Source organism: Canis lupus, unplaced genomic scaffold (genome assembly GCF_011100685.1).
Source record: "Canis lupus familiaris isolate Mischka breed German Shepherd unplaced genomic scaffold, alternate assembly UU_Cfam_GSD_1.0 chrUn_S1812H2009, whole genome shotgun sequence".
Lineage (NCBI taxonomy): Eukaryota > Metazoa > Chordata > Mammalia > Carnivora > Canidae > Canis > Canis lupus.
Window position 1 is genome coordinate 1 of NW_023330670.1, and position 16,785 is coordinate 16,785.

At 36.8% G+C, this 16,785-nt stretch overlaps 1 long non-coding RNA gene across 1 annotated transcript in view; it reads left to right on the forward strand.

Moving 5' to 3' along the window:
- The first annotated feature begins 4,436 nt into the window (after positions 1-4,436).
- The window catches only part of LOC119878675, a 28,088-nt gene continuing 15,739 nt past the window's right edge, over positions 4,437-16,785 (forward strand). The window contains exon 1 of the long non-coding RNA XR_005387064.1: positions 4,437-4,561. This is a non-coding gene — a long non-coding RNA (uncharacterized LOC119878675). The remainder of the gene's footprint in view (positions 4,562-16,785) is intronic.

Sequence of the window (16,785 nt, forward strand, 5' to 3'; positions counted from 1 at the left end):
TCTTTGAAAAGCTAGGGGGTAAAGGCTTTGTGATTGAACAGGACAGGAAATCAGGGGACCACCATCCTTTGATGTTAATGTAGCAGGAAAAGGAAAAATATTGAGAGATACCCTGTGGTGTAAAACACGCTAGATGGATGAGCTATTTGATGAACCGTACCACCCATTCAATGATCTCTTAGTGAGACCTTACTATGTATGAAGCACTATGGATAGAAATATGTGTAAGAAATAACTCTCAGCCCCAAGGAGTTTATAGCATAACTGGGGAGAGAAATATAAATCAGTTCTGCAAGGTAGCAGAGTCAGAAGCCAGGGACAACAATATTTGTAAGACTGCAGTGGAGGTGGTCAGTAAAAGCATGAAAGAATGGTACTCAAAGTGGGTCTCAAAATGCAAATTTTTTTTGTTATCTGGCAAACAAGGAGAGCAAAGACAGTGCAGAAAGGAGCGAGTCCAAAGGCATGCAGAGGTGTAAAAGGATGGCGTGGGTAGAAAATGCCATGTACATTGACATAGTGGCAAAATAAAGGACTCAACAGGTGGCACAGGGCTAGTAATGATGTTGGTTTCTGCAAAAATCCAGAGAAAAGAAAAAATCCCCAGCTAAGTCAGTGACAAGTGGGGAGAGAGAGAGAAGAGGATTAACTTAAGAAATAGCTGGAAAGTAAGAATATCAGGATTTAGTACCTCTTGAGAAAGCCATTATGAACCCTTGCCAAGGCTGCATTAGCAACAAAGATACTGAAAACATCATGTTAGAATCAAAACCCCACCTCCTCTTTAAGAGACTACAAGACATAGGGGGCGCCCTGGTGGCTCAGTCGGTAAAGCATCTGCTTTTGGCTCAGGTCATGATCTCAGAGTCCTGGGATCGAGCCCCTCCACCAGCTCCCTGCTCAGCAGGGAATCTGCTTCTCCCTCTCCCTCTCCCTGGCCCCAACTGGCTCATGCTCTCTCTAGCTTTCTCTCAAATGAATGAATGAATACATAAATAAATAAAATCTTTGGGGGGGGGGAAGGGACCACAAGAACTAGTTTTATTATGTCTCACACCTCTGTTTACCTGTTTATCTCTATTTGGGCTAAGCTTTCCCCAAATGCTCACCCTCATATTGCTCAAGTTATTATCTCCAGGGCCCTTTGGATGCAAAACTCAGGGAGTACTATTTACATTATATTCTGTGCAAATAGGACATAGGGTACAAGCTGAATGATGCCCTGCTCACCCCTTCCTCAACTCCCAAATCCTTTCACTGTGACCTTCAAAATGCCCTCCAGAATGTCTTATTGTGTGATCAGCAAACTGCCCTACAGCTTCAACCTCTTGTTTAAATGATTCCTTGCATTAACTGAAAGCTCTGATATCCTGTTGTTCTTGCAGCCTGTCCATGTGGAAACTGTTTTTCCTCTTACATCCAAAGCACCTCAGTGCTAAGAGGTGGAGTAGATGGCTTTGCATCCATAGCTCCTTGCAAACCACTTCATGCCCTTCTCTTTCTTCAAAACTCATTTCCATTTCTTCCCCTCGTCATCACCAATATTTAATGTCCTCCTTCCCATCTCAACCACTGAAGACTTTAGCTTTTGGTTCATTTTTTCTCTTCACCTCTTTCTATGTGATCTCTGGAACTGTGTCATTTATGTGGGTGATTTATCTCCACTTGCTGTCTCTATTCCTGGATCTTCTCACCTCCAACACCTGGTCCTCCGTTCCATTGCAGCTGCACTACCTCAGCCATTTCTCGAATCTCTCAGAACCAAAGTTTGGTACCACTGAAATCTGGGCTGTAGATATCTGGCTCCGGGCCATTGTCCTTTTATTCTTTCCCCTTTTCTGTAGAACTACCACAGCCACAATTTGTCGATTTAATTGAGACTTCCAGTACCCTGACCCCACACATTTTCATTATCATTTAATCCCCTTTTCCTTCTACCTTTTTGCCTGGTTTAAGTTCTATGATTATTGAATCATAGAGATTATTATAATCATAATAATTGATATAATATGATTATATTATAATAATCATAGTTATTATGATGACTCCTTTGATAATACCTATCTTTGCCTCTTTATTCATTCTGCCTGGAGAGGTAGAAAAACTTATTTGATTGGAAAATTTGTGAAGAATTACTGAGCATGCTCAGCTCAACTCTTTCCTTGCCCCGTGGGTGATAAACCTGCCCACAAAAAGCACATGTTCCCCTGTGCCTCTAAAGGCAGGCTCTGTCCTGTGCAAAGATTGGAAGAGGCCTGGTCTGTCCCAGTGCTGCACTGTGCTGGGTAAGCAGGCTAATTCTGCACTGCGCTGGGTGAGTGGGTTCAGTATTAGGAAACTCATTTCTGTTTTTTCTTTTGCCAGTGGTGTTTCAGCCATACTGGTCTTTGGTTTCCTAGAACAACCCAACTCTTGGTACCTTCCTGTTTTTGGCCTTTCTCTGCCTGATTCACTTCTTTTTCTGCTCTTCTTTCAGCTGGCTCTTAATTTTTTAAGGTTTCGACTTAACGCTTCTCTAAAGTATTCCCTGGCTTCACTATTGAAGGTAGGTTGTCGTCCTATTATGCTTATGTCTGCCTCTTGTGGAGTTTAACTTGAATATATTGATCTGGGCCTCAAAGGAGAAGGCGTGTGCTAATTAGAATTTAAACATACGGAGGCATATAAGATGGCCCAAGGAAATAGTCAATGTTGGATAAGTGGAAACAGTGTTGGGCGAGATCAGAACCCTGAAGAACCTATAAGAATTATTTCCAGGGAGAGAATTCAATGATGGAACTTGAGAATGAATAGTCAGAGAGATAGGAATTCCTTGAGACAGGAGAGGAAGGAGAGATCTTTAAGGAAGGTTTAGTTTACAGTGTAGAAGCAGCACTGAAAACTGTCAAAAGGAATCCAAAGTTAGGGTCTGGGCTTTGCTATCTTTCCAAGAGAAATCTTAGCAGAAGTAGGAAGGGTGTTAAAGCCAGGCTACAGTGGATTGGAGACTAAAGACATGGAATAGTTTAGAATAAGTATTTTTGGAAACTCAGCAATGAAAATGAGAGAGATGAAGCAGAATAGTTGGAGGGGAACTTAGGACCAAACAAATTTTATTAAGACTGGAAAAGATTTCACACCAGTTTATAGATGAGGCTAACAGATTGGAGAAATTTACAGTATCGATAGTCTAGGTACTAGAGAAGGCAGGAGGGTAATCAGCTTTAAAGAGGAGTAGCTTACTTCTCCTGACAGAGGAATGCTTCTTCCTCTGACCCTGGAGGGAAGAATGCATATGGCATCGGTAAGTTTAGGAGAAGATGGATAGGAAATCTGGGAACAAGAACATCAGTTGAGAATGTAAGAGTTGAGGCCCTGAGGAGAATGGTAGAAGTTTATAATAGCTGCTTGAGGTGGTAGGTGGGATGATAGACGGAATTTTCACCAAGGAATAGTGAAAGGATTGGTACTTAGTATTATAGCTATGGCTGAGGCCAGTGGGAATCTTTATCCACAAACTCAGGTCTGCAGAAAATACCACACTATTTTTTTTAAGCTAATTTAAATTTACCTCTGAGCCTCAAATTAATAAAGCTGGAGAGTAATTCATTCTCAATTATTACTGGGTTCCCCAACCTCCTCCCCTGAGAACTGTACAAAAGCCGCTACCTTAGAGACCCCTCCAGAAAAGTAGATTTAAGTTATTGGCTCATTCTGCTTAGTACTGAAATAACCACTGCCCAACCCATGAGCCATCCTTCAGATCTGGCAACTCTGCTGCATGTTTTGGGAATAAGACTCTTTTGCTAGTTAATAGCTCCTATGGCCCCAATCCCGTCTACCTGTATGCCTGTTGATGCATTTTCATATACTTGGCATGGACACTCTGGGATCTGTGGACCTCTGACCTTTCCCAATACAGAATGTAATGCAATGATTTTAAAATTGTGACTGGAGAGGCAGATTAAAAACAAAATTTAAGTAAATCCATACAAGCCAGATTGGGGGTAGTGATGGTGTATGAAATTAAATTAAGTTGTCACATACTAAGAGGTTAACTGCAACCTGGGTAAGAAGTTCAGAATCCTATTTTCCCAGATCAGGTGATTAAATTTATAATGTTTACAGTAAAAATTAGGAAACTGTGAAACTCAAAAAGATACCTAGCCACACATGATTTTCTGGGAAACCAAATTCTAGAATATAATGTAGACAGGGTTAGACAAGGTTGTAGGTTAAATAGGGTTAGACAGGGTTGTGGGTTGACCTAGCGAGCAGAACTTACTTACCATGTGGATTGAAGATGGCTGCGAATTCTTTGAAATTTGTGTCATTGAGAGGTTGAGTTGAATTCCTTACTTCTTGAATCTAGCCTGGACTCAGTGACTGCCTAATTAATGGAATTTGGTGGAAGTGACATTCCGGAACTTCTGAGGCTAAGTCATTAAAAGCTCAGGGGCTTCTTTCTGTCGGGGCCTCCTGAGCAGCCATGTAAGAAGTTTGGTTACTTTGCAGGAGAAACTGCATGGGAAAGTGTTCACCTAAGTCCAGCCTTCTAGACATCCATATTCAGACACGATGAGTGAGTTACACTGTCTTTCACTCTCCAACTCTGCTCAACAATCAGCTGAATACCACCAAGTGGCTACCTAGTCAAAGCTAGATGGAGTAGATGAGCCTCTTAGCCAATCTCTGCTTGAATTTATGATTATAAAAATCACCCCACGTAACAAAATTTTAGTTGTTTTAAGCCACTAAGTTTTGGGGGAATTTTTAAGCAGCTGTAGTGCTTGTTGAATTGTAAGTTTGTCTTGTCAGTCATGTAAAGTAGCAGAGATAATCAGATGTCTTAAATTTGTCAATATAGTTTAAAAGGCTTATTTTTATGTGTGTAAATGGAGACTAACTTTTTAAGGAATTTTAATCTGTTGAACTTAAGAATTAATTGAACATTCATCAAAGAATGAATGAATGTGATTTATAAAGGATTTTTACTTCCCATCCCAGTACACTGATAATGATTAGGAAGTCTGACTATATCAAAAGTCTGGGGAGGATGGAGACCACTTTGTTTAAGAGAATGTAAAGTGATGGAATCCTTTGGAACACAATCTGCTGTACCTTACAACTTAGTGATTCTACTCAGTTATTTATCCAAGAAAGATTCATACATCTATACACTAAGAGATGTGTTTAAGAATGTTCATAGCAGGGTGCCTGGGTGGCTCAGTCAGTTAGGTGTCTCACTCTTGATTTTACCTCAGATCATGATCTCAGGGTTGTGAGATCTAGCACCATGTCAGGCTCCCTGCTGGGTGTGGAGCCTGTTTGAGAGTCTCTCTCTATACCTCCCTCTGCCCCTTTCCCTGCTCAGGCATGTGCTCTCTCTCCCTCTTTCTGAAAAAACAAGAACAAAAACAAAAAAACATTTAACAAAACAAGACAAAAACTGAAAACAACCAAGATGTTCATTGACAGAAGGATGGGTATATAAATTGTTGTTTATTCAAATTGTGGAATAGTATATAGCAGTGAAAAATGAGTGAACTATACAGATGCAATAACTTAGGTGATTGTCAGAAATGTAATGTTAGTAAAACAAATTACAGACAAACATAAAGTATGATATCCTATAAGTTCAAAGTCATATCAAGCTAAATATGACTTAGGAATAGACATACTCATTTGTAGATAAAACTTATGGAAAGCAAAGGAATTGTAAACACAAAAATAAAATAGGTAGCTACTTCTGGAAGAGGTGATAGGATGATTACAGAGAGTCTGGAAGGCTTCGAAGGTAATGTTCCTTTTCTTAAACTGGGTGGTAGTTATATGGATGTTTATTTTGTTGTTCTTTAAATCATGCATTATTTTATATGTATCAGTTTATATATGTGTATATATGCACCTATACATATATTCTTTTATAAGCATGAACTACTTCATAATTTTAAAAATTCACAATAAAGTGAATTTATTCGATTTCCAAGTTATGTCTCAAAGCTTAAAAAAAAAGTAACTTTACATTACACTTGAATAAATTGACAGCTATTAAAAGCACAACAGTGATTAAGTACTGCTGCCCTTTTCACCCATAGGAACCCTGTAGAACATTTCAAAACTCAACTGGCACAGTTCATACTTTTCTTTCTGTCCTCTCTAGTGGGGTTCCCTTCTTTTTAAGATTTTATTTATTTATTCATGAGAGACACAGAGAGAGGCAGAGACACAGGCAGAGGGAGAAGCAGGCTCCATGCAGGGAGCCTGATGTGGGACTCAATCCTGGGTCTCCAGGATTACACCCTGGGCTGAAGGCAGCGCTAAACCACTGAGCCACCCGGGCTGCCCCTCTAGTGGGGTTCCTATCGTAATATTATTTATGAATTTCAGCCTTTACAAAAGATGGAAAGAGTTTGAATATATGCAACTTTTGCGTTTGAATTCAACCTGACAAAGGGAACTATAGCCACAAAACTTCCCTGACAAAGGGAATCTAAAGCATGACTGTCTGCTTGAAATGGAGAAAGAAAAATATAAGGAAATAAAGAGAGGACAAGCACAAACTAATAAATTACCTGGCTATAGATGTTTTATTACACATTTATAATTTCTCTTACCATTCAACTTTTTTCAGGATTTTTACCATTTATGTGATCCCTTCCTATCAGTTTGTTATAAATAATATGTTCATTTAAAAAGGCCATATGCTATTCTAATAGCATTAACAGCCAGAAGCTTCTCTCTCTCCCTTCACAAATATTTTTAAAATTTCTTAAAAAATCAGTCTATTCTTGAAAGTCAGTCTTTCATCCTGGCATCTGAGTCAATAAAAGAGCCTTAAATCATCCCTCGTGACTTTATAATCGAATTTCCTTCAATGAGATCCTTGTGTGGGTATTTGCTGACTTAGAAATCTCCCAACTACAAATTGCCCTCTAGGTTTTAAGTTCTGTGCTCTTCCCTTCAGAAATTCTGCTTAGTTTTTTTCCCCTCAGCAGAATTTTCTTTTATGGATTTTAAGGTAATAATTAGGCAAGGGACAAATTTCAGAACCCCCTTGCCTTTCTTTTCTTGCATTTGATCTTCAGTTTTCCTCTCTTGTGTATCCATTCTATTTCTCCCTATACCTTTCGCTACTTTTCCTTTGAACTCCCTCCTTTTTCTGAGTGTGTAGCTATTAATTCCCCAATTCCCAAAATAAACATAAGAGATTTAGTATTTGGTTGCTAATCTGCCCCCTATTTTTGCTGCATCTTTGTTTTGCCTGTCTCCAATCTCTTTTCAATTTTTGTCCTGTCTCATTCCAAACATAATTTTATGCCTTTTGCCAAACACATTTTCTCTTGGTTTTACTCCTTTTTAAAATTTAACTCTCCTTTTTCTTGGCAATCATTTGAAAATTTAACAAAAATATAAGTTATTATATTATTTGAAACTTACAAAAGTTTCCCCTGGGAGCGAAGCCAATAGACTTGATCTCTACATTCTTGTTTACAGATAGCCAAAGGAAGGGTAGACGGAAATATCTTGCCTTAAGCCATATGTTAAGTCTGTTAGAAAGGCAAATTAGGTCAGGGATCAACTGGCCTCATATCTATCACCACCTGATACACTATCACCTGAACCACTTCTTTCTCAAGAGAAATCTAGGGACTACCTACATCAAGTCATCCTCCTCACTTTTCTGCTCTAAACCCAAGTATTCAGATTCAAAGGATAAGGCCCAGAAAGCTCCATGTTTAATAACCCCACAGTCATTCTTAGGTACAGTAAAGTAAAAAAGGAAGGAGGAGGAAGAAGGAAGGAAGGAAGGAGGGAGGGAGGGAGGGAGGAAGAAGAAAGGAAGGAAGAAGGAAGAAGAAAGAAAAAAAGGAAAGAAAGAAGGAAAGAAGGAAGGAAGGAAAAATTGAAAAAAAGAAAAAAGCCACTGCTCTACTACTGTAGCTCAGCTTCCTAAAGTAGTGAAGTAACTAACCTTTTTGTGCACATTGTGTGCATCCAGTATTGTGGTCTATTTTTTCATAGACATGTTATTATTTATTATTAATTCTATAAAAATCTATTGAGTTAGATTTCTTAAATCTATTTTATAGTAGAGAAACTGAGGTTTGAGCCAAAGTCATTCAGCTGGTAACACAAAGAGTCCATGCCTACCTCCATTACTCTGGATTTTAAGAACTGTGGCATGGTACATGTTTTAAATGTAGCATAAATAGGGATGCCTGGGTGGCTCAGTCAGTTAAGCATCTGCCTTTGGCTCCAGTCATGATCCCAGGGTCCTGGGATTGGGCCACCCCAGGCTCCCTGCTCAGCAGGGAGTCTGCTTCACCCTCTCCCTCTGCCCCTCCTCACCAGCTCATGCTCTTTCTGTCTGTCTCACTCTCTCTCAAATAAATAAATAAAAATTAAAAAAAACATAAATGTTGCATAAATAGCTATCAGATATAATGTTACCATATATATGGGATTATATTCATCTCCTAGTATACTGCAAACTATAAAAACATGAATCGATTAAACTCACTCAAATATGTCTACTTTTTTATTGCTATGATTGACATAAACATTATATTAGTTTCAGGTACACAACATAATGATTTGATACTTGTATATATTGTGAAGTGATCACCATAATAAACTTAGTTAACATCCATAAACACTCATAGTTATGAATTTTTTCTTGTAATGAAAAATCTACTCTTGGCAACTTTGAAATATATAATCTAGTATTATTAACTATAGTCACCATGCTGGACATTATATCCCCAGCACCTATTTATCTTATAATTGTAAGTTTGTACCTTTTAACCACCTCTACCCATTTCACCCATCTCTAAGCTCCTATCTCTGGCAACTACCAATTTGTTCTCTGTATCATGACTTCAATTTCTTTTTCTTTTTTTTTAGATTCCACATATGACTGAGATATTTGTCTCTTTCTGTCTGACTTGTTTCACTTAGCATAATGCCCTCAAGATCCATCCATGTTGTTGCAAATGACAGAATTTCCTTCTTTTTTTATGGTTGAACAATATTACATTATATATATGTACCACATTTTATTTTTCCATTCATCCATTGATGGACACTTAGGTTGCTTCCATATCCTAACTATTGTAAATAATGTTGCAGTGAACGTGGGGGTGCAGATATCTTTTCAAGTTAGTGTTTTTGTTTCCTTTGGGTAATTACCCAGAAGTAGAATTGCTGCATTATATAGTAGTTCTTTTTTTTTTTTTTAAGATTTTATTTATTTATTCATGAGAGAGAGAGGAGAAAGGCAAAAGCACAGGCCAGAGGGAGAAGCAGGCTCCATGCTGGGAACCCCATGTGGGACTCAATCCCAGGATCTCCAGGATCAGGCCCTGGTGGGAAGGTGGCGCTAAACCGCTGAGCCACCCAGGCTGCCCTATATAGTAGTTCTAATTTTAGTTTTCTGAGGAACGTCTACACTGTTTTCCATAGTGGTTGCACTAATTTACATTCCTACCAACAGTGCAAAAGGGTTTTCTTTTCTCCACATCCTTATCCCAACTTGTTATTGCTTGTCTTTTTTTTTTTTTAATATAAAGATTTTATTTTTAAGTAATCTCTGCATCCGATGTGGGACTTAAATTTACAATCCCAGGATGAAGAGTAGCAACTGAGCCAGCCAGGCACCCCACCTATCTTTTTTATAATAGCCATTCTAACCGGGATGAGGTGACATCTCATTGTGGTGATTTATCTTTTCGTGTATCTGTTTGACCATCTGTGCGTCTTCTTTGGAAAATGTCTATTCGGATCCTCTGCACATGTTTTTAGTTGTTTAGTTTTTTGCTATTCAGTTGTACGGGTTCTTTATATATTTTGAATATCGATCCCTTATCAGATACATAATTTGCAAATATTTTCTCCCATTCAGTAGATTGTCTTTTCATTTTGTTGATGGTTTCTTTTTCTGTGCAAAAGTTTTTCAGTTTGATGTAGTCCCACATGTTTATTTTGCTTATGTTGCCTTGCTTATGGTATCAAATTGAAAAAACATTGTCCTTAAGACTGATATCAAGGATCTTACTGCCTATATTTTCTTCTAGGATTTTTATGGTTTAGGTCTTATGTTCAAGTCTTTAATCCATTTTCAGTGATTTTTTGTGTATGGTGTATGATAGTGATCCGGTTTCATTCTTTTGCATGTAGCTGTGGAGTTTTCCTAATAACATTTATTGAAGAGATCATTTATTTCTCCATTATGTATTCTTGATTCCTTTGTCATAAATTAGTTGACCGTGTATGCATGGGCTTAGTTTTGGGCTATTATTCCATTAATCTATGTGTCTGTTTTTAATGCTAATGCCATATTGTTTTGATTACTAGAACTTTATGATGTATTTTATTTTTTTTAAAGATTTTATTTATTATTCATGAGAGAGACAGAGCGAGAGAGAGAGAGAGAGGCAGAGGGAGAAGCAGGCTCCATGCAGGGAGCCTTACGTGGGGACTCAATCCCAGGTCTCCAGGATCATACCCTGGGCTGAAGGCGGCGCTAAATTGCTGAGCCACCCAGGCTGCCCTTTAATATAGTTTAAAATCAGCAAGTGTGATACCTTCAGCTTTGTTCTTTCTCAAGATTGCTTTGTTGTGAGTCATGAGTTTACTTTTTCTTGAAAATTATCTTTTAATATAGAAAATGTATAATCAATACAATGACAAAGAATTAAAAATTATGAATATACTAATTACGTCAAAGAACCACGATCAAGTTTTGGTCATAAATTTACAATGCATTGTTCTGTGTGGGAAATGCCTCTTTTTTTTTTCTTCCTGCTATCTGGACTACGAATGCAGTAGCTAGAGGTAGAGACACCACCTTAAATCGCAAATTAGAAACTGAATATTGAGGATGGTAATAAAAGTCTGAGTCTGAATGTCTATCCATAACACCCTGAACTGCTTTCTAGATTTTAACAAATTCTATCATGTAAATGTTAATGATTGTAAAGCTAACAAAGCTATACTTGGTATTATTTCAAAAGGATAAATCAACAATGAGAATGTAATATTTAATAATAATGCATATGTTGTCATTCTTTGGTTCTCAGTTATAGCTATTAAAATTCTGTTTGTGCTTAGCAATCATACAGGAATTGTTTGTAGCACACTTCAAATTTAAAATAAACTCAAAATGAAAATGACAAATCCGCTGTTAAGATAATTATTTATGATTCTATGGTAACTTTTTAGAGATAACTTTTGCTATGTCAAAAACAAATTTGAATTTTATAGGATGAGTAATACATTGAGACAACAGAGGAACTCTGTTTTCCCAGTTTCCAGGTTTCTGGCTCTATTGCACCAAGCCAAATGTCCTATATCCGTTTAAAGTACTCTAGCAGATTTAGGATTGGAATGCAAGAATTACGTTGTAATGCTGGATAAAACTGGGACTAATGGGAGGAAATATGAACTCTTGGAGAAAGTTCAAGTATCAACTAAGCCAGTCAAAGAATCACAGTTTATCATTATAATTGATACTTAGAAAAATATCTTCTGAAGAATGAAGTGAAAATCCTTCATTCCCTATTCTAGAAGTTGACCCATTATACCGAATTCTGTCATAGCAGAATTTATTCCCATGATTTAAAAATATTTTTTCCACCTTGCTCTTCTCAGAGGGACAGCATCACACGTGTAAGAAGATATTGTCGTTTTTAATCTGTATCTATTGTATATTTAGGAGTGGATAGGTAAAGTAGGGTTGGATTTGGAAACCCGGAGAGGAGAGAACATGAAGAATCAAATATTTTGATTTAAAAAGGAGAAATGTAGTGTTTTATAACTAATGTAACAAATTTTAGGAAATTGCTCTTTCTTGTTATTGTTTTTGAATGCAAGATGCATTGAACAGGTCCAAAGAGCAAATTGCAAAGTGGACTTCAGTGGACTTAATGCAAGACGAAATTTCTGCATTTAAATAGAAACTACTAATATTTTCCTAAATGTTCAAGTTTTATAAAAAAAAAATAGATAACTTTAATTTCAGGATCTTATAGGTTGGATTTCCCCCTTTTTTTAATTTAACATAAATAAATGTTAAAATCTAGAGGCATTCTCTGAAGCTATTAGAGCTACTAAAAGCCACTACACAAGGATTCCATTTGAAGATCCCCCCAGAGGACAAATTTAGTGAAAACTCCATTCTAATTTTCCTTCTATATAATGCCAGAAGACCAAACTGACCCTGTCAGGATTTGATCCTTTAACCTCTGATTTCTCACCTGAGATTTGGACCATATAATCATGCTCTAAGTACTTTAGCAAGGCATTCTAACACTGCATTTCTAATCAGGGAAACATAAAACAAGATTTGTCCTTAAGCTGTTTTTACTTTTCCTTATAATGGTCTCCATTTCCTTTCATGAGGCATTATCTTGATAAATTGCTGTTTTTTAAAGCTCACTTCTTGCCTGGAAAATGTGTAATAGGTCAGACACTGAAGGTTCTTGTTGGGGTTGAGATTTTGGCCACATGTTGTATAACCTTACTGCATGCTGTACTAATACCCCATGATATTCCTGATTTTGCTCATTGTTTCTAATTTGTATACTGGCTATATTAGTAAATTAGACTGGGTAGATTCTCCCAATGATAAAGGATACTCTTTAGCTAAACTAAGAACTAAAAAGCAAATCAGAATATTATTTTACTTGGGAAAATTATTGTATTCTCAGTACTTAAGCTCTGTGAAGAAAGAAAGAAGGAAAAAAAAGAAAGAAAGAAAAGAAAGAAAGAAAAAGAAAGAAAGAAAAAAGGAGAGAGAGAGAAAGAAACAGTCCTGTAAGTCAGGTCACATTCCTTGAATTCAAATGTTAATTATTCCCAGAGAAAATTACTGTGCTAATTGATTTATAGATGTATGTTAGAATTTGAATCACTTACCTACATTCATCCCTAGAAATCTAGCAGTAGTTTAAAGAAAACTTACATGGTAATTTGTCTGTACTTATTACACTTGGAGGAACACTTAAAAACACTACACATAAACAAAACACAAAGCAGGCACATCACGGTGGAGTACAAGTTCCTTAGAGTGACAATAACAATTAGTATAAAAAGAGCAGCGTTGGCTCCATTGAGGACTACTATTTCCTCAAAACCAAAGGAGCAATTTAGAGGAAAGTTATCAGAATTAGTCACTATATCAGTGAGTTGGTTGTTAAGTAATGCCCTGAACCAATTTTGAAATAACACACGAGTATAGTAGTGCTACTGGGAAACGGTAAAGAAAACATTTCTGAATTCATTTATATTTACCTAGACTTTCTGTCAAGTAAGTTTTTTATTACCAAGAAGTCAAGAAAACACCTGTCCTTCTGTTAATTTTTATAGCATTAGGTTATACCTCTAATAGAGGATTAAAAGACTACTTTATAATTATCAAGCATGAATCTCAGATTCATATTTAAAAATAAAATTCATGTCATGCCCAAAGTCATGGAGAAATTTAGAAGTGGTGTTTAAATAGAAATTTAGGACTACTGACTTGAAATCTCATGCTCTGACCACTAGACCACACGCCTGCCCAAGAATACTTACATTTTTTTTACTGTGTATTCTTCTTTGTAATTAGATGCAGTGATTAGAGTGTCTTTTGCATTACTCTGCATTTTTCTTTTAAGTCAGGGTTGTAACCCACATAGGGCAATGTCCCTTACAAAACTAAACAAGGGATTTTCAGTCTTGCAATACAATCTCTTGATATTTGTTTATAGGTTTCACACATCAAAAAAACAATGAAATCTGTAATTTTTCAAATTACAATCTTCTCATTCTCTAAGTTATGTGCCTATGAGAATTTGCAAATCTTTTGAAGAGAATGTAATCTTTATGCTTACAAAATGTAGGCTTTCATATTTGGGTACAATTACAAATCAAGGCCTTCCCCCCCCCCCCCCCCCCATAATAATCAGTTCTCCCAGTTGTGGGTTTTCCTCATTTGAAAATAAATTAATGGGAATTTTAAAATATAATTCATCCAGTTATTAAATCTTTTCAATCTTTAAAATTAGAAATCATTTCTATTCTCAATCTGCAAGGAAACAATGGCAGAACAGGCCTGATAGCATATTACAATTTAATTTCTGTTGACTGAGGAAGTAAGAATAAACAGCTAAAACCACATTAATTTAAATCTAAAAGGGAGAAAACTTCTATGAGTCCTTATTGTTTTACTTTTTTTTTTAATGACAGCTATATATTGCGTGCTTAAATATTGAGTTTTTCTCTATCAAGTACTTGTCCAGAAAGAAAGGCCATTTTGGAACAACAAAAATTCAAAGTACTATAGATGGCTTTCTAAAGAATTTGAGTTAGTATTCAATGTTGCAAAAAACAGTGATAACTTTTGTAGCTCTAACCATCTAGTTTATAAAATTAGAGATTGATATATAAGGGAACTGATTTTGCATAGTCATTCATTTTAAAATAACACATCATAGTTACTAAATCATACAGTTATATGTAGAGGCATACATATTTTCTGAATGCTGTCATGTAATTATGTAGAAATTTCATTTTCAAAGCTATGAATTTGAGACACAGGTTACTTTTTTCCTATTAATACTTTATTAATTGAAATGAAGATGTGGTCATTCACATTTTTCCCAGACCTTTCTGGAGCAATCTATATATAGGGCAGGCAGTGGGAGCTGGGGGACCAAGGAAGCAATAGACATATGTAAAACTTGTTAACTCTTAAATAAAATGTGTGGGCTTGTTGGGAGGATATAAAGAGTTTCCCAAAGGGAAAATAAAGTAGAATCAGGAACACCAATGCTCATACAAAGAAGTACTCTTCTACATAATGGTTGTCTTTTTTTAAATCAAAACTCTAGAATATAAGTTTGGAGAACAAGTTCTTTGTCTAATTTGTTCAACACTGCTCCTCTGGTGTCTAGAATCACAAATACTTATTAAATGAATAAATGAGTGAATAGATGAATGAATATGCAGTGATTCTTCTAGATATATTTTAAATCAAATTGCCATATTAACCTTAATAATTATGGGTAAACTGAAGGTAATCCCACTGACAGTGAGTGGTATAGGAAGTATACACATTGAAGATGTTTGAGAGAACAGAACTGTGGCTGGGATCAAGGATTCTTGAGAACAAATGGCCACTTGGGCAACCTGAACTTTTCCACAGTAGTTGTAAGTTGTGGAGAGACCATTGATTTATTGACGTGAAATCTCTTCTTAAATTTATGGATGAAATATGATAATTGGGCTTTCCTTTAAAATCATACTTTGATCAGATACTTGGGTGGCTCAGTTGGTTAAGTGTTTGACTTTGGCGCAGGTTATGATCTCAGGGTCCTGGGATGGAGCCGTGGGTCAGGCTCCCCACTCAACGGGGAGACTGCTTATTCCTCTGCCCCACCCCACCCCGCTCATGCACTCTCTCTCTCTCTCAAATAAATAAAATCTTACAGATAAAATAAAATAATACTTTGAGAGCTAAAGTGGAGAGGAATAGATGAGGTATAGATGAAATAAAAATAGATGAGGTATAGATGAAATCAAATTTACTCATGTTGATAGTGGTTGAAACTGGGTACATGGGATCCATCATACTCTTCTCTACTTTTATGCTTGAAACTTGAAAAGTCAGCAAACACACAACCCTCCACTTAAGCGTGACATAATAAACATTTATATTGCCCAATACATAGTCTAATCTTAGAAGGGCCTACTCATATCATGTAGGTTAAGAAAATTTTTGAAAAGATTTGTCTTCATGACAAAAATTGCTTTTAGCTCTAGATGCAATAAATCATGATGTAAATCATTATCATATCACTGATAACAGGTTTTTAATAATCTCGGGGGAAAGCTAGGGAGCATAGGCTTATGTTTACCCAAAGCTCAAGTTATCCTCAGCACATCTTGACATTCAGCTAGATGAGGGCTGAGGAAGTCAAGGAGGTTAGTGGGAAGGTAACCAAGTAACCAAGATAGCTTCGGAAACCCACTTACTGCTACCATTTGCAGAAGACTTAGGTTTGGCCCTCTCATTGGGCACTGGAATTTATTACTTTAAAGTGCTTTTACATTATTCTCATTGTTTGAGCATAAGCCAGACTTATCTGTCAAATAAAATTAATCTTAGTTCTGGCCTCACAACCTTATCTTAGTCCATTTAGGCTGCTGTTAAAAATACCAAGGGCTCATGGGTGGCACAGCTGGTTAAGTGGCCAACTCTTGTTTCTGTTCAGGTCATGGTCTCTGGGGTCATGAGATCCAGCTCCTGGTCCAAGTCCATACTCAGCACAGAGTCTGCTTTAAAACCATTCTCTCTCCCTCTGCCCCTGCTTCCCACCTCTAAAATAAATAAATACATCTTTAAAAAATATCATTAGACTGGGGAGCTTATAAACAACAGAGATTTGTTTCACACCAGTTCTGGAGACTGGAAGTTTGAAATCAGAGTGCCAGTGTGGTTGGGTTCTATGAAGCCCCCTTCCAAATTAAGGCCAGTAGACTTCTCTGAATCCTTTTGTAAGGGCACTAATCCCATTCATGAGGGCTCCATCCTCATGACCTAATCATACCCCAGAGGCTCCACCTGCTAATACCACCACAGTGGGCATTAGCTTTTCAACATATGAGTTCGATGAGGATGCATTCAGACCATAGCAAACCGTTTAATGATTTTATTTTTCTCTTAAAGTCTAATTCTTTAACAAGGGACACATGTTTTTCCCTCCCTCTTCAGAGGATTTTTTTTTTCAAGTCTTTTTCAGCTCAGTGATTTGTAACTTCATA